Source organism: Ovis canadensis, chromosome X (genome assembly GCF_042477335.2).
Source record: "Ovis canadensis isolate MfBH-ARS-UI-01 breed Bighorn chromosome X, ARS-UI_OviCan_v2, whole genome shotgun sequence".
Classification (NCBI taxonomy): domain Eukaryota; kingdom Metazoa; phylum Chordata; class Mammalia; order Artiodactyla; family Bovidae; genus Ovis; species Ovis canadensis.
This window is the reverse complement of record NC_091727.1, coordinates 55,071,167-55,088,580: the sequence shown is the minus strand read 5'-3', so window position 1 is coordinate 55,088,580 and position 17,414 is coordinate 55,071,167. Positions and strand designations below refer to the sequence as shown.

At 39.2% G+C, this 17,414-nt stretch overlaps 1 protein-coding gene across 38 annotated transcripts in view; it reads left to right on the top strand.

Annotated features, from left to right (window-relative positions):
* The window catches only part of MAGED1 (MAGE family member D1), an 87,487-nt gene that overhangs the window by 16,191 nt on the left and 53,882 nt on the right, over positions 1-17,414 (top strand). For 15 of the 38 annotated variants that reach the window (XM_070291670.1, XM_070291672.1, XM_070291653.1 and 12 more), the window contains one exon: positions 15,142-15,179. The exons of 21 other annotated variants lie outside the window; for them this stretch is intronic. The gene's annotated coding sequence lies outside the window, so the exon portion shown is untranslated. Of the gene's footprint in view, positions 1-9,687; positions 9,731-15,141; positions 15,180-17,414 lie in introns of those variants that run through there. 2 more of the 38 variants (XM_070291665.1, XM_070291663.1) reach the window with 2 other exon arrangements.

Below are 17,414 nucleotides of genomic sequence, written 5' to 3'. Positions count from 1 at the left end.
GGAGAAACATTTCCCATGGAAGGCGGAGGAGTGGGAAACCACAATAAAGATTCTCCTTGACCTAACATTAGTCATGCTCCTTTGAGCCCTTTTTTTGACTAAACTTTATCCTTGGGCATTGTCTTGGCCTACTTAGCTCAGTTTTAGAAAGAATCCTGCCAAGTCAATTTAGCAAGAATCCCCCCACCCTTGCTTGGTATTTTAGCACTCTGGTCTGCCTTCAGTGAGAATCCCAAGTCAGTTTAGCAAGGATCAACTTAGTCTTGATGTCTCCTTTTAGTAATTTTCTATAGCTCCATGCTGTAGATCCACAAATGTCTTTAACTGTATCATAGTTGAATCCAATATCTCCCCTGTATTGCAGTAGTCTTGACACCTATCACAGTAGTCTTTAATAAAGTCTTTCTTACATTTTAACAAGTGTCAGAATGATTTTTTTATTTAACAGGCCACACCAAAATTTTGGCTTATTATGCTTTTCCTCTTCAAAGTTCCACCAGTTGACACTGAGGCCCAATTGTCTATCCTTAAGTAATCTTGAGAATTCCTCTTCCTCCTCTCCTTGGGATTTAAGGGTATGGAGAGGGAGGGAGTGAGGTGATTTTTTTTCAGCTTCTCCCAGAGGTTAGTATGTCGCTTTAACAGTTATCTCTGGGAGAGTGAAATGATGATTGAAGATGCTTATCTCCTTTTATACGTTTCTCTGTGCCAGGCATTGTTGTATACTAAACAACGTGTATTGCACTTCTCTGTTAAAACTACTGTCTTAAACTTTGAAAACTATATAATGTGAAATTCATCTACATGGATATATAAGATATATATTTGAGATGCTTCTGTTAGGTTAAGGATTTAGGGGAAGCCAGGGCAGTGAGTGTGTATGGATCTGTGTTGGTGAAGGCACAGAGGCCCAGTAATGTAGTTGGCAAAGATGTTGATGAAGTGAATGTAGACTATTGTCTATGAAAAGTAGAATAGATAACAAGTGGTATATGTATATTTTTAGGATGAGAAATTTGAGCATGTTTATATGTTCTGTAGTGGAGGAGCTAATAAAGTCAAAGAGGTTGTTGAAAATAGAGGAGAGAAATGGGGTAACTGGAGAAACAGATGTGGAAAAGATATGGTATAGTGAATATGTGGAAGAACTGGCCATGAGCAAGAGAAGGGGCATCACTTCTAATATCAGAGTTAGAGGGTCAGAAAGGCTTGTTTGTGAGGTTGTGGAGAGGCAAGAGATTGAGAGTTTTTTTCTTACCCTGGTACATTCTCTGTAATAAGGTAGTAAGGGCTTTCTGGAGTGTGCGAGGGGATGAAAAGGGGCCAGAGGAAGGAGGAGTAAGGTTGCACCCTTCTCTGGGGAATGAGAGAAGATTGATGGGCAGTAACTAATAAATGCATATCTGAGCTGGAAATAAAGTGATTTTAGTCTTGTCCTTTTTTCCAGGTGTATTCAGCTGCCAAGAAGTGGGAGTAAGGAAGGCAAACATTAGATTTGATTTTAGACTTGTGAATGTGTGATGATGATTTTGGGTGGTGGGAGGTTTGAAGGGCTAAGTGGGTTGTTGAGGTTACTGATGAGATTTGTTCAGGTTATAGACCATGGGATCTAGTCTCATAAGGAAAGAGTGTATTCTCAGTAGGATTCTGTAGAGAAGCTGGGAAGATAGGTGGGTGGCTGTCAGTGAAGCTGTATGGCGACTTCAAAGCTCAAAGAGATGTTTAAAAGGTGGAATGGCAAATAAGAAATTGTGGTCATAGTAGGATATTGGAGTTTAAGATTTCAGAGGAAAAGTAGTTCTGAATGATGAGAAGGTTCTGTGGGTGGGTGAATTGGACTGGAGGAGGTCAAGGAACTGTGAAACTGGGGGATGAACAAGCTAGCCATGGGATCATCAAAGATGGGAAAAGATACAGCATTTAAGAGTGGAGAGGAAGGTGAGAAAGATGCTCTATTTTGTAGAAGAAGGGGTGAGTGTGGCTGAGAAGCACATGGTATGACATTGATTGGACTTTGGATATGACATTGATTGGACAAAGGATAGGACATTCCTATCCTTTGATAGGAATGGAGATTTTTACAGAAGGGAGGAGTTAGGGAATGGAAGCAGCTTTGCACCAGATCCCTTGGATGGTCCTGGCCTTGTTTCAACTTTGTCTTTGCTTCACAAACTTTTTTTTTGTTTTTGTTTTTGTTTGTGTTTTTTTTTGTTTTTTGTGTTTTTTTTTTGGCCAAAAACCAGGACTAGGAAAAAACTGGTGGTAAAATCTTGAATGTAAGGGAAGCTAATAGAGCATTCTGTTCACTGATTCCTGTGCTTGGAGGGACTTGAACAACTGCCCTTAGCAACTTTCAGGGAAATGGCACTGCTGGTAGGACGCTAGCCTGCCCAGGCTTCCCGTTCCAAGAATCCTATTATAAATGAATGTGGATAACCAGTGCCTGTAGCTTTCAGAAAGGGGTGGATGCTTTTTATATCAACCCTTATCTCAGAAGATTGAGAACACATGCTCTTAGGGTATGCTTTAAAGGAGTTCCATATGAAGGCCCTGGATTTTTAAAGTTTTTCAAATTGTGTAATATAATGAAAATATCAAAAGTTGCATAAAGTATAAAAGTACACTGAAATGAATAATTATAAAGTAAACACAAGCCACAGTCATCAAGACAGTATGGTACTGGCACAAAGACAGATACATAGATCAATGGAACAAAATAGAAAGCCCAGAGATAAATCCACACACATATGGACACCTTATCTTTGACAAAGGAGGCAAGAATATACAATGGAGTAAAGACAATCTCTTTAACAAGTGGTGCTGGGAAAACTGGTCAACCACTTGTAAAAGAATGAAACTAGATCACTTTCTAACACCATACAGAAAAATAAACTCAAAATGGATTAAAAATCTAAATGTAAGATCAGAAACTATAAAACTCCTAGAGGAGAACATAGGCAAAACACTCTCAGACATAAATCACAGCAGGATCCTCTATGATCCACCTCCCAGAATTCTGGAAATAAAAGCAAAAATAAACAAATGGGATCTAATTAAAATTAAAAGCTTCTGCACAACAAAGGAAAATATAAGCAAGGTGAAAAGACAGCCTTCTGAATGGCAGAAAATAATAGCAAATGAAGCAACTGACAAACAACTAATGTCAAAAATATACAAACAACTTCTGCAGCTCAATTCCAGAAAAATAAACGACCCAATCAAAAAATGGGCCAAAGAACTAAATAGACATTTCTCCAAAGAAGACATATGGATGGCTAACAAACACATGAAAAGATGCTCAACATCACTCATTATTAGAGAAATGCAAATCAAAACCACAATGAGGTACCACTTCACACCAGTCAGAATGGCTGCGATCCAAAAATCTGCAAGCAATAAATGCTGGAGAGGGTGTGGAGAAAAGGGAACCCTCCTATGCTGTTGGTGGGAATGCAAACTAGTACAGCCACTATGGAGAACAGTGTGGAGATTCCTTAAAAAATTGCAAATAGAACTACCTTATGACCCAGCAATCCCATTGCTGGGCATACACACCAAGGAAACCAGAATTGAAAGAGACACATGTACCCCAATGTTCATCGCAGCACTGTTTATAATAGCCAGGACATGGAAACAACCTAGATGTCCATCAGCAGATGAATGGATAAGAAAGCTGTGGTACATATACACAATGGAGTATTACTCAGCTGTTAAAAAGAATTCATTTGAATCAGTTCTGATGAGATGGATGAAACTGGAGCCGATTATACAGAGTGAAGTAAGCCAGAAAGAAAAACACCAATACAGTATACTAACACATATATATGGAATTTAGGAAGATGGCAATGACGACCCTGTATGCAAGACAGGAAAAAAGACACAGATATGTATAACGGACTTTTGGTCTCAGAGGGAGAGGGAGAGGGTGGGATGATTTGGGAGAATGGGAATTCTAACATGTATACTATCATGTAAGAATTGAATCGCCAGTCCATGTCTGACGTAGGGTGCAGCATGTTTGGGGCTGGTACATGGGGATGACCCAGAGAGATGTTGTGGGGAGGGAGGTGGGAGGGGGGGTCATGTTTGGGAACGCATGTAAGAATTAAAGATTTTAAAATTTAAAAATTAAAAAAAAAGACTAATTCACTGACAATGGAATTCAGGAGTAAGATATAGAAATGTTATTACCTTACAATAGGACTCCTTAAAAAAAATAAAAATAAAAATAAACACCCATAAAAGAACCTTCCAACACCAAATATAGAACATTGCAAGTTATCTAGAAGCCTCAATTCTCTCTCAGAGGTAACTGTTTATCCTGACTTGCCTTTTATATTTTTTAATATAAATTTATTTATTTTAATTGGAGGTCAATTACTTTACAATATTGTATTGGTTTTGCCATACATCAACATGAATCCTCCACAGGTATACACATGTTCCCCATCCGGAACCCCCCTCCCTCCTGCTTCCCTGTACCATCCCTCTGGGTTGTCCCAGTGCACCAGCCCCAAGCATCCAGTATCATGCATCGAACCTGGACTGGCGGTTTGTTTCATATGTGATATTATACATGTTTCAGTGCCATTCTCCCATATCATCCCACCCTCTCCTTCTCCCACAGAGTCCAAAAGACTGTTCTATACATCTGTGTCTCTTTTGCTGTCTCGTATACAGGGTTATCGTTACCATCTTTCTAAATTCCATATATATGTGTTGCTGCTAAGCTGCTAAGTCACTTCAGTTGTGTCCGACTCTGTGCGACCTCATAGACAGCAGCCCACCAGGTGCCCCTATCCCTGGGATTCTCCAGGCAAGAACACTGGAGTGGGTTGCCATTTCCTTCTCCAATGCATGAAAGTGAAAAGAGAAAGTGAAGTCACTCAATCGTCTCTGACTCTTAGTGACCCCATGGACTGCAGCCCACCAGGCTCCTCCATCCATGGGATTAGTATACTGTATTGGTGTTTTTCTTCCTGGCTTACTTCACTCTGTATAATAGGCTCCAGTTTCATCCACCTCATTAGAACTGATTCAAATGTATTATTTTTAATGGCTGAGTAATATTCCATTGTGTATATGTACCACAGCTTTCTTATCCATTCATCTGCTGATGGACATCTAGGTTGCTTCCATGTCCTGGCTATTATAAACAGTGCTGCAGTGAACATTGGGGTACGAGTGTCTCTTTCAATTCTGGTTTCCTCGGTGTGAATGCCCAGCAGTGGGATTGCTGGCAGTTCTATTTCCAGTTTTTTAAGGAATCTCCACACTGTTCTCCATAGTGGCTGTACTAGTTTGCATTCCCACCAACAGTGTAAGAGGGTTCCCTTTTCTCTACACCCTCTCCAGCATTTATTGCCTGTAGACTTTTGGATTGCAGACATTCTGACTGGCATGAAATGGTACCTCATTGTGGTTTTGATTTGCAAGTCTCTGATATGCATCAGAGCATCTTTTCATGTGTTTGTGAGCCATCCGTATGTCTTCTTTGGTGAATTGTGTGTTTAGGTCTTTTTCCCACTTTTTGATTGGGTTGTTTATTTTCCTGGTATTGAGTTGTATGAGCTGCTTATATGTTTTGGGAATTAATCCTTTTTCAGTTGTTTCATTTGCTATTATTTTCTCCCACTCTGAGGGTTGTCTTTTCACCTTGCTTATAGTTTCCTTTGCTGTGCAAACGCTTTTAAGTTTAATCAGGTTCTACTTTACTTTTGTTTTTATTTTCGTTACTCTAGGAGGTGGGTCATAGAGGATGTTGCTTTGATTTATGTCATTGAGTGTTCTGCCTATGTTTTCCTCTCAGAGTTTTATAGTTTCTGGTCTTACATTTAGGTCTTTAATCCATTTTGAGTTTATCTTTGTGTATGGTGTTAGGAAGTATTCTAATTTCATTCCTTTACATGTAGTTTTCCATTTTTCCCAGCACCATTTATTGAAGAGGCTGTCTTTGCCCCATTGTATAGTCTTGCCTCCATTTTCAAGAGTAAGGTGCCCATAGGTGCATGGGTTTATTTCTGGGCTTTCTATCTTGTTCCATTGGTCTATATTTCTGTGTTTGTGCCAGTACCATACTGTCTTGATGACTGTAGCTTTGTAGTATAACCTGAAATCAGGAAGCTTGATTCTTCCAGCTTCATTCTTTCTCAAGACTGCTTTGGCTATTCAGGGTGTTTTGTATTTCCATATGAATTGTGAAAATTTTTTGTTTTAGTTCTGTGAAAAATGCCACTGGTAATTTGATAGGGATTGCATTACATTTGTAGATTTCATTTGGTAGTATAGTCAGTTTTTCAATATTGACCCTTCTACCCAGGATCATGGAATATCTCTCCATCTGTTTATGTCATCTTTAATTTCTTTCATTAGTGCTTTATAATTTTCTGTGTACAGTTCTTTTGTCTCCTTAGGTAAGTTTATTCCTAGATATTTAATTCTTTTTTTGTTGCAATGGTGAATGGGATTGATTCCTTAATTTCTGTTTCTGATTTTTCATTGTTAGCATATAGAAATGCAAATGATGTCATCTGCAGTGAGAGCTTTACTTCTTTTCTGATCTCAATTCCTTTTATTTCTTTTTCTTCTCTGATTGCTAAAATTAGAACTTCCAAAACTATGTTAAATAGTGGACACCCTTGTCTTGTTCCTGATCTTAGGGGGAATGCTTTCAGTTTTTCATCATTGAGAATAATGTTTGCTGTAAGCTTATTATATATGGTCTTTACTATGTTGAGTTAGGTTCCTTCTATGCCCATTTTTTGAAGAGTTTTAATCATAAATGGGTGCTGAATTTTGTCAAAGGCTTTTTCTGCATCTACTGAGATGATTATATGGTTTTTATCTTTCAATTTGTTAATATGGTGTATCACATTGATTGACTTGCATATATTAAAGAATCCTTGGATCCCTGGAATAAACCCAACTTGATCATGGTGTATGCGCTTTTTGATGTGTTGCTGAATTCTGTTTGCTAAAATTTTGTTGAGGATTTTTGCATCTATGTTCATCAGTGATATTGGCCTGTAGTTTTCTTTTTGTGTGTTGTCTTTGTCTGGTTTTGGTATCAGGGTGATGGTAGCCTCATAGAATGCATTGGGAAGTGATCCTTCCTCTGCCATTTTTTGAAAGAGTTTTAGAAGGTTAGGCATTAGCTCTTCTCTATATGTTTGATAGAATTCTCCTGTGAAGCCATCTGGTCCTGGGCTTTTGATTTTGGGGGGATTTTGGATCACAGCTTCAATTTCAATGCTTGTAATTGGGTTTCTCATAATTTCTATTTCTTCCTGGTTCAGTCTTGGAAGATTGAACTTTTCTAAGAATGTGTCCATTTCTTCTAGGTTATACATTTTATTGCCATATAGTTCATAATAGTCTCTTTTAGTCCTTTGTATTTCTGCATTGTCTGTTGTAACCTCTCCTTTTTCATTTCTAATTTTGTTGATTTGATTTTTTCTCTTTCTTTCTTGATGAGTCTGGCTAAGGGTTTGTCAATTTTGTTTATCCTCTCAAAGAGCCAGCTTTTAGTTTTATTACTCTTTACTATTTTTTCTTTCATTCCTGTTTCATTTATTTCTGCTCGGATCTTTATGATTTCTTCCTTCTACTAATTTTGGGATTTTTTTCTTCTTTTTCCAGTCACTTTAGGTGTAAAGTTAGGTTGCCTCTTCGATGTTTTTCTTGTTTCTTGAGGTAGGATTGTATTGCTATAAACTTCCTCTTAGAACTACTTTTGCTGCATCCCATAGGTTTTGAGTTGTCCTGTATTCACTGTCATTTGTTTCTAGAAATTTTTTTATTTCCATTTCTATTTCTTCAGTAACCTGTTGGTTATTTAGAAACGTGTTATTTATTCTCCATGTGTTTGGGTTTCTTACAGTTTTTATCTTGTGATTGATATCTAGTTTCATAGCATTGTGGTCAGAGAAAATGTTTGATACAATTTCAGTTTTCTTAAATTTACTGAGCTTTGATTTGCGAGCCAAGATGTAGTCTATCCTGGAGAATGTTCCATGTACCCTTGAGAAGAAGGTGTATTCTTCTGCATTTGGATGGAATATCCTGAAGATATTAATGAGATCCATCTCATCTAATGTATCATTTAAGACTTGTGTTTCCTTATTAATTTTCTGTTTTGATGATCTGTCCATCAGTATGAGTGGGGTGTTAAAGTGTCCTATTATTACTGTGTTACTGTCAATTTCTCCTTTTGTGTCTGTTAGTGTTTGTCTTATGTATTGAGGTGCTCCTATGTTGGGTGCATAGATATTTACAATTGTTATGTCTTCCTCTTGGATTGATCCCTTGATTATTATGTAGTGTCCTTCCTTATTTCTTGTAATCTTTATTTTAAGGCCTATTTTGTCTGATATGAGGATTGCTGCTCCAGCTTTCTTTTGCTTCCCATTTGCATGGAATCTATTTTTCCATCCTCTCACTCTCAGTCTATATGTGTCTTGAGGTCTGAAGTGGGTTTCTTGTAGACAGCATATATTGTGTCTTGTTTTTGTATCCATTCAGCCAGTCTGTCTTTTGGTTGGAGCATTTAATCCATTTACATTTAAAGTAATTATTGATGTATATGTTCCTGTTGCCATTTTCTAATTGTTTGGGGTTGGTTTTGTAGACCTTTTTTCTTCTGTTGTATTTCTTGACTATATAAGTCCATTTAACATTTGTTGTGAAGCCAGTTTGGTGGTACTGAATTGTCTTAACTTTTGCTTATCTGACAGCTTTTTATTTCTCCATCAATTTTGAATGAGATCCTTGCCAGTACAGTAAGCTTGGTTGTAGATTTTTCCCTTTCAGTACTTGAAATATATCCTGCCATTCTCTTCTGGCCTGCAGAGTTTCTGCTAAAAGATCAGCTGTTAAGCATATGGGGTTTCCCTTGTATGTTACTTGTTGCTTCTTCTTTGCTGTTTTTAGTACTCTTTCTTTGTGTTTAGTCTTTATTAGTTTGATTACTATGTGTCTTGGCCTGTTTCTCCTTGGGTTTATCCTGTATGGGACTCTTTGTGCCTCTTGGACTTGATTGACTATTTCCATGTTGGGGCAATTTTCAAGTATAATCTTCAGAAAGTTTCTCATACCCTTTCTTTTTCTCTTCTTCTTCTGAGACTTGTATAATTCATATGTTGGTGCATTTGATATGGTCCCAGAGGAGAAGGCAATGGCACCCCACTCTAGTACCCTTGCCTGGAAAATCCCATGGACAGAGGAGCCTGGTAGGCTGCAGTCCATGGGGTCGCTAAGAGTAGGGGATGACTGAGTGACTTCACTTTTGCTTTTTACTTTCATGCATTGGAAAAGGAAATGGCAACCCACTCCAGTATTCTTGCCTGGAGAATCCCAGAGACAGAGGAGTCTAGTGGGCTGCCGTTTATGGGGTCTCACAGAGTTGGACATGACTGAAGCGACTTAGCTGCAGCAGCAGCAGCAGAGGTCTCTGAGACTGTCCTTAGCTCTTTTCATTCTTTTTACTTTATTCTGCTCTTCAGAAGTTATTTCCACCATTTTATCTTCCAGCTCACTGATTCGTTTTTCTGCTTCAGATTTTCTGCTATTGATTCCTTCTAGAGTATGTTTAGTTTCAGTAGTTGTGTTGTTTGTCTCTGTATGCTTATTCTTTAATTCTTCTAGGTCTCTGTTAATTGATTCTTGCATTTTCTCCATTTTGTTTTCAAGGTTTTTGATCATCTTTGCTGTCATTATTCTGATTATTTTTCAGGTAATTTTCCTATTTCCTCTTCATTTATTTGGACTTCTGTTTTTCTAGTTTGTTCCTTTATTTGTGCAGTATTTCTCTGCCTTTTCATTTTTTTTTAAGTTATTGTGTTTGAGGTCTTTTTCCTAGGCTTTCCTTGAAGAAGGTTGAGTTCGTTCTTCCTTTTGGTTTCTGCCCTCCTCAGGTTGGTCCAGTGGTTTGTGTGAGCTTCATATAGGGAGATATTTGTGCTGAGGTTTTGTTTGTTTTTCCTCTGATGGGCAAGACTGTGTGAGGTGGTACTCCTATCTGCTGATGATTGGGTTTGTATTTTTGTTTTGTTTGTTCTTTAGATAAGGTGTCTGCACAGGGTGCTACTGGTGGTTGAGTGATGCTGGGTCTTGTATTCAAGTGGTTTCCTTTGTGTGAGTTCTCACGATTTGATACTCCCTAGGGTTAGTTCTCTGGTTGTCTAGGGTCTTGGAGTCAGTGCTCCCACTCCCAACGGCTCAGGGTTTGATCTCTGGTCAGGAACGAAGATTCCACAAGTGGTTTGTTATGGCATTAAGGGAGAGTAAAACAAATATCCAAAAATGAGAAACCAAAGATGAACCCCAGACAAATGGCAGTTACAAAATCAGGCAAGTGATAATTAAAATAAGGGGATATACACATATACACCCATGAACAAAGTGAAAAGAGTCCAACAAAAATACAGTACAGTAGATTGAACTGGTGAAAAAAGGAAATCAAAAATTATATTTACCAGTTAAGAACAAAACTAACTTAAGCACAAACTGGAAAACAAAAGTAAAGCAAGGTGCCAAGTGGGGAATAAAGCAGTGAGAAGAAAACTAACAAATATGTTGAGAGGAAAGGAAAGAAAGAAAGAACAGATATGCTAAGTTAAATAGAGTTAGATGAAGAGGATTTATATACATTAAAGATTAACTGCAAAGGGAAAAGAACAGTAGTAAAAGCAAAGAAAGGAATAAATTTGGAAAAAATAAAAATAGGTTTAAAAAATTAAAATGAAAGACAGGAAAACTCCATACAACTGCAAAAGCCTAATGTAGAGGAAGAAGTTTATGACAACAATAAAAAATGTGACTGATAGAAAAAGCTCAAAAGTTTAATTGGATTTCTTAGTGCCAATAAAATCGACAACTACAACAGACCAGGGCAGGGGTGGTGAGGGGTAAAGGAAAAAAATGAAAAAAAAAAAATCCAAAAGAATCTACAGAACAAGTAAAAAAATAAGAATAATAAAATTTTTTTTTTTATTCTCTACTGTCAGAGTCCTTTCCTGTGCTGGGAATCACCGTCCACCATACCTCCCTAGGATGCCCTCCAATAGTGTACTGATCTCTGGACCTGCTGTTCAGATTCTAATCTGGTCCTACTCCTGTATGTTTTGCCTCCAACATCCACAGCTATCACAGCTAGCACATTTTCTTTTGTGGGAGCTCTCAATGGCCTTTTATATATTCCATAGACACAGAGTCTGCTTAGTTGATCGTGTGGATTTAATCTGCAGCTTGTATAGCTGGTGGGAAGGTTTTGGGTCTTCTTCCTTAGCCACACTGCCCCTGGGCTTCAATTGTGGTTTTATTTCCACCTCTACATGTGGGTTGTCCACTGAGGTTTGCTCCTGAGGCTGCCCTGGAGGGCTTGGGTTTGCCCCTTTGAGGGCCAGGTGTGGAAGTGGTGCAACTGCTTGGGTCACGGGTTTTGGCAGCACCAGGTACGCAGGGGCATTGGCAGCTAGGGCAGCAGGAAATCCCATGCTCTAGAAGGGTATGGCACCCAGTGTTTGCCAATACACTCCAGTATTCTTGCCTGGAGAACCCCTTCTCTAACAGAGCAGCCTGGCGGGCCACAGCCTACAGAGTTGCACAGAGTCAGACAGGACCAAAGCGACCCTGAACACATAAACACAAGACTTTTTTTTTTTTTTTTCCCCCAGTGGCAGCTCTGCTCCAGTGAAAGTTGAGCATGAGCGTGGTACAGCTGCTTGACTTGCAGGGACCCTGGCAGAGCCAAGTGTTAGGGACACAAACTGCCTCCATGGCAGGAGCAATGTCCCTATCAGAGTCTTTTTTTCGAGTGTCTTGTAGCTGGCAATCAGAAGGCCTGTTTGGCTAGTCTTTCTCTATAGCTCTGCCCGTTCAGGCACTTAAAGGGATCCCTTGCCTGGGGTCCTTCTTTGTTGTTCAGCACATCAAGCACATAGAGGGGCCCCCCGCCCCTGACTGGGGTCCTACTCTATAGTTCAGTGCTTCAGTCACTTAAAGGATCACCCTGGGTGGGGTCCTACTCGGTAGCTCAGTGTGTCAGGCGTTTGATCTGCTGGCCTCTCTATTATTCAGCTGCTGATGCTGGCGTATGGAGAGAGAGAGGCTGTGGTGATGGCTCTAGCCCCTACACGTGTCTCAGCAGTATCACCTTGCTTCGATGGCTGCCTGGCTTTCCTCCTCAGGCATTTCCCACCATGATCTCCTCCCTCACATCCCCTTGATCCGTCTCACTGCAGTCAATAGCAGCCCTCGCCCTGGGATTGCTCCACAATCCCTAAACTCCAGCTCCCAGCTGCTGCCACTTCCAGGACACCCGCATTCCTGCTCAGCATATGTATGGCTGCGGCAAGAACTGTCTGATTCTCATTCCATTTAGGCTGCCACAGATCAGCTGTTTCACTCTCAGCCTTAAATGTTTCTCCTCTGACTCAGACAGTTGCCCCGCTGTGGGGATTGGATCCCTGCTTCAAGTCCCCCACCTGCTGAGGGTAGGTCCAGTCCTATTAATACTCCTGTTTTTCCCCCTAGTTCCTTTGTTCTACTGAGTTTTGCATGGTTCTATATATTCTTTTCCACTGGTCAGATCCTCCTGTCCAGAGTCTCATTTTTTATGCTTGTTTGTTTATGGCACACCTTTAATTACCTGAATTTAGTGGAAATACACTTACAGTGGTCAAAAATTGAGTTTATCAACTTTCAGAAAATTGACAAAATGTTTTATATTAAGACGTGAAATATGCATATGTATTATTGATTTTTTATTTTAAAAGTAATAGAATAATAGCTCTAAACCTTAATTAAAATTAGTGTTTAATGTACTTCTTAGATCTGACTATATATAAGTTATTTCACTAATATCATAGCATATTTAAAATTGGGCTTTCCAGCTTCCACTAGTGGTAAAGAACCCACTTGCCAGTGTAGGAGATGTAAGAGACACAGGTTCAGTCCCTGGGTTGGGAAGATCCTGAGAGCACATTTAAAATTAGGAGGTGCTTATTTCATATTTTAGTTAACTGTTTCTTTACTTTTTACTATTATTATTTTTGTTTTCTCTATGCATGTTGAGAATTAGAAATTTCAGGATATTGAAAGCAGTGGCATATTTATTGTGGCTCTCCACTTGATGTCCTTTCATCCTTTGGCTGCTGTTTGTGTCAGTCTGTTTAATGCTCTGGCTGCATTTTCATACATACATGAAAAAGTTATTGTAGAATAACGTTTGTTATTCTATGTTCTAGAAAACATCCTCTTTATTACCAGTTGGACACTACAGTGTAGTCCTACAGTACAGTTAGTGTAGGAGTCTGTTATCTTTTACAACACATTGGGCTTTGCTCTATATCACAGGGCAAACCACCTGAGAATGTCCATCTGACAGATATTGCTTGAATAGTATGTTATGCAGAGGTTTCACATACCAGTGTGTGTAGTTTACCAGTTGGGAATTTTGTGACCAGGAATGTGGGAGATCCAGCAGGCTCAGGCTCCATTTATGGCTTGGAGGTGAAGGGTGTGTACTATACATCACTGAAGGGTGTTTTGAGCTTATTTTTCAAGGAGGAGGGGATCCTGGAGATCACAAAGGAGAAATTCTAGGTGGGAAGGAGAATAGTGAACAGATAACTTCAGGAGGCAATGGGCATGCCTTTCTACTTTTCATTCCCTCTATTTGTTTTCTTGGTTATTAGAAAAAATATTTTCCCAAGTCCCTGGTAGACAAAAAGTGTGAGTGAACAAAGGGGGAAGTCATAGTAGATGAGAGAGGAAAACATACATAGTCTGAGAATGTTAGAAGTGCTAGGATACCAGTGGAGAAGATCAGTTGATTGCAAACCTTAGAAAAGTTAGCTAGAAACCGTTAGTTAATCAATAAAGAAAATAAGTTAAAATGTAGTAATATAGACTCTTTGCTGCAAAATGAGGTGTAGTTGAGTTAGATGTATTTTCTACTGAGTCTGGTGGGTGAGATAGACACAGACATTGCAACAGGGAATATTCTGATGATGAGACCAGCGTGTGCTACTTTCAGTAGCAATATGGAGGAGGCTATCTCTAACCCATCCTGGGGCAAGGTTCAGAGAAGACCTCCTGGAAGGGCCCATGAGAAGAGCTTAATTTTCCATAGAAGTAGCAGTTAACCTGGCAGTGGATGAGAATCCTCTGGATGTTGGGACCAGAGAGCAGGTGGTCATCTAGACCATGTAGGTCATCTAGTCTTGAGCTTGGGAACTACCTGAAGAAATGGACAGTTGGAAGCCACTCTGGTGCAGAAGAGCTAGAAAAGGGGGGCAGATAGAAATAGTTTTATAAATGGTTCAATTTATGCTATAATATTGATCACCTTAAAAAGCAGAGACATTAATTTGTCAACAAAGGTCCGTCTAGTCAAGGCTGTGGTTTTTCCAGAAGTCATGTATGGATGTGAGAGTTGGACTGTGAAGAAAGCTGAGCACCAAAGAATTGATGCTTTTGAACTGTGGTGTTGGAGAAGACTGTTAAGAGGCCCTTGGACTGCAAGGAGATCCAACCAGTCCATCCTAAAGGAGATCAGTCCTGGGTGTTCCTTGGAAGGACTGATGTTGAAGCTGAAACTCCAGTTCTTTGGCCCCTTGATGCAAAGAGCTGACTTATTTCAAAAGACCCTGATGCTGGGAAAGATTGAGGGCAGGAGCAGAAGGGGATGACAGAGGATGAGATGGTTGGGTGGCATCACCAACTCAATGGACATGGGTTTGGGTAGACTCTGGCAGTTGGTGATGGACAGGGAGACCTGGCGTGCTGTGGTTCATGGGGTTGCAAAGAGGACATGACTGAGCGACTGAACTGAACTGATTGATCACCTCAGCCTTCATGGAAGAGCAGCCACTTCCATTTCCCTATGAAATGATCAGTTTCTCTATATGCCATGGTTTTTGCATCTTTTTGAAGGAATTCTTTCTCATTGTGATTTTATAAAGGTATTCTAGTATATCTTCCTATAAAATTTTTGTAACCTTCAGAATTAGATTTATGACTCACTTTGAATTCATTTTTATGTATTTTTATGTATTGTATTATGTAGAGATCTTAATTTTTTCTGAATGATTAATTAGTAGTTCAGAACTGTTTACTGTGTTGTCTGTTCTTTCTCCACAGATTTATAATGCTGTCTCTATAATATACCAAGTTGTTATGTACGTATATATTTATGTATCTGTTTTTAGATTTTTTGTTCTGTTCCACTGGTCTGTTTGTCTCTTTTATACTAGTATTACACTGTTAATTACTGTAGTTTTATAACGTATCTGATATTTGATAGGGAAAGACCCCTTCCTTATTCCTCGCCCTCAAAAGTACGTTCTTTGCTGCTTACTTTTTCATATGAATTTTGAGATAAGGTTAATATGGTCTCTAAGAAACCAAAATTTTGATTAGAACTACATTTTAGTTATAGATTATAGATACAGAAATGGCATCTTTACAACAAAGACTGCAGTTTATCTCTCCTTTTATCTAGGTATTTTTAATGTCTTTGAAAAAAGTTTTATAATTTTCTCTGCAGGGGTCTCATACCTGTTTTGTTTCTTTGCACTGATAGTTTTTGTTGCTCTAGTTAATATTTTAAAATTATATTTTGTAATTTGTTGTGACTGGAGTATGGGAATGCTTATTTCTGGTGTATGGTTTTTAGATCCATTCACCTTACTAACCTTTCTCCAGGCCCAATTGTTTGTTTGCAAATTTTATTGAGTTTTTACATAACATTTATGTAAAACATACTTAGAAGTGTGTTTTATACATGAATTACACAGTTCAGTGAATCATTGCAAAGTGTTTATGGTTTGTTATTTTAATTTGTGAATAACTGCACTTGTTTTTCCCATTCAGTCCTTATACTTCTGTAAGTTGATGTCATTGCAGATAAAGTAAAGTAGAATTCTTTTGTGAAACAGTTTCACTTGAGCATCTCTGAGGCCTCCTGCTCTAACGAGCTGTGTTTGATGTGTAAATACAGCAAAATTCATCAAAGAAAGGAAATTACCTTTATTTGGAAATTTGACTTAATAAACCTTTAGTCGCTAAGTCATGTCTGACTCTGTGACACCATGGACTGTAGCCTGCCAGGCTCTTCTGACCATGGGATTTCCCAGGCAAGAATACTGGAGTGAGTTGCCATTTCCTTCTCCAGGGGATCTTCTCAACCCACGATCAAACCACATCTCCCACGTGGCAGGTAAATTCTTTACCACTGAGCCACCAGGTGGTAGTATTTCAGTTAAGTGACTACTATCTGGGTGGTGCTAGTGATAAAGAACCCACCTGCCAATGTAGGAGATGTAAGAGACCTGGGTTTGATCCTTGGGTCAGGAAGATCCCCTGGAGGGAGTGCATGGCAACCCACTCTAGTATTCTTGCCTGGAGAATCCCATGAACAGAGGAGCCTGGCAGGCTGCAGTCCATGGAGTTGTGGAGTCAGACATGACTGAAGCAACTTAGCATGCATGCACGTCCAGGATTTGGTCTTTAGCATTTGTGAAATGCTAAAATGAAACTTAGTGATAAACAAATACAAATTAATTTACTGAGACTACTGGGAGGGATTGGGGGCAGTAGGAGAAAGGGACGACCGAGGATGAGATGGCTGGATGGCATCACGGACTTGATGGACATGAGTCTGAGTGAACTCCAGGAGATGGTGATGAACAGGGAGGCCTGGCGTGCTGCGATTCATGGGGTTGCAAAGAGTCGGACACGACTGAGCGACTGAACTGAACTGAACTGAAGATAGATACAGAGAGAAAATCACACATGTCTTACACTAATATTTTCTTTCTGATAGCCAGAACACTCAGGTCCTCTCTCTAGGGCATGTCATTTGGGGTACTTGGAAAGTCAAACTAAGAAAACATCATGTTGCTCATTATAAGCATGGAATTAAAGAAAGTAGAGTATCTCACAAACTTGGAGTTTTTTGTGCAGCTGTGGTTTGTCTGAGGAATACATTTAGATGTTCTACCCTCTCTTCATCACATCCCAAGTAGTTTGAGAGGCAGCAAGATGTAGTGAACTTCGTAGCCAGTAGATAGGGATTTGAATCCTGACTCTTTGTGTACTGACCTTAGACGTTTCATTTTCTCACTGGTGAAATAGAAATCATTACAAATATATCCTCTCAAAGTATTTTTTACATAGTGAGTCCAGTGGAATCATGGGTTTATGTTTACTCATGCCTGTGGGTAGAGAAGAAAGTGCCAATGATCCTTACCCAATTTGTCAGAATGATCTTAGAAGTATTAACCTGTTTTTAAATAGAGAGTTGGCAATTTCAACTCTATCACCAGATGTATTAGTTTCCTATCGCTGCTGTAAAAATTGTGGCATAGATAATAAACACAAATTTACTGTCTTGCAGTTCTGGAGGTCAGCAG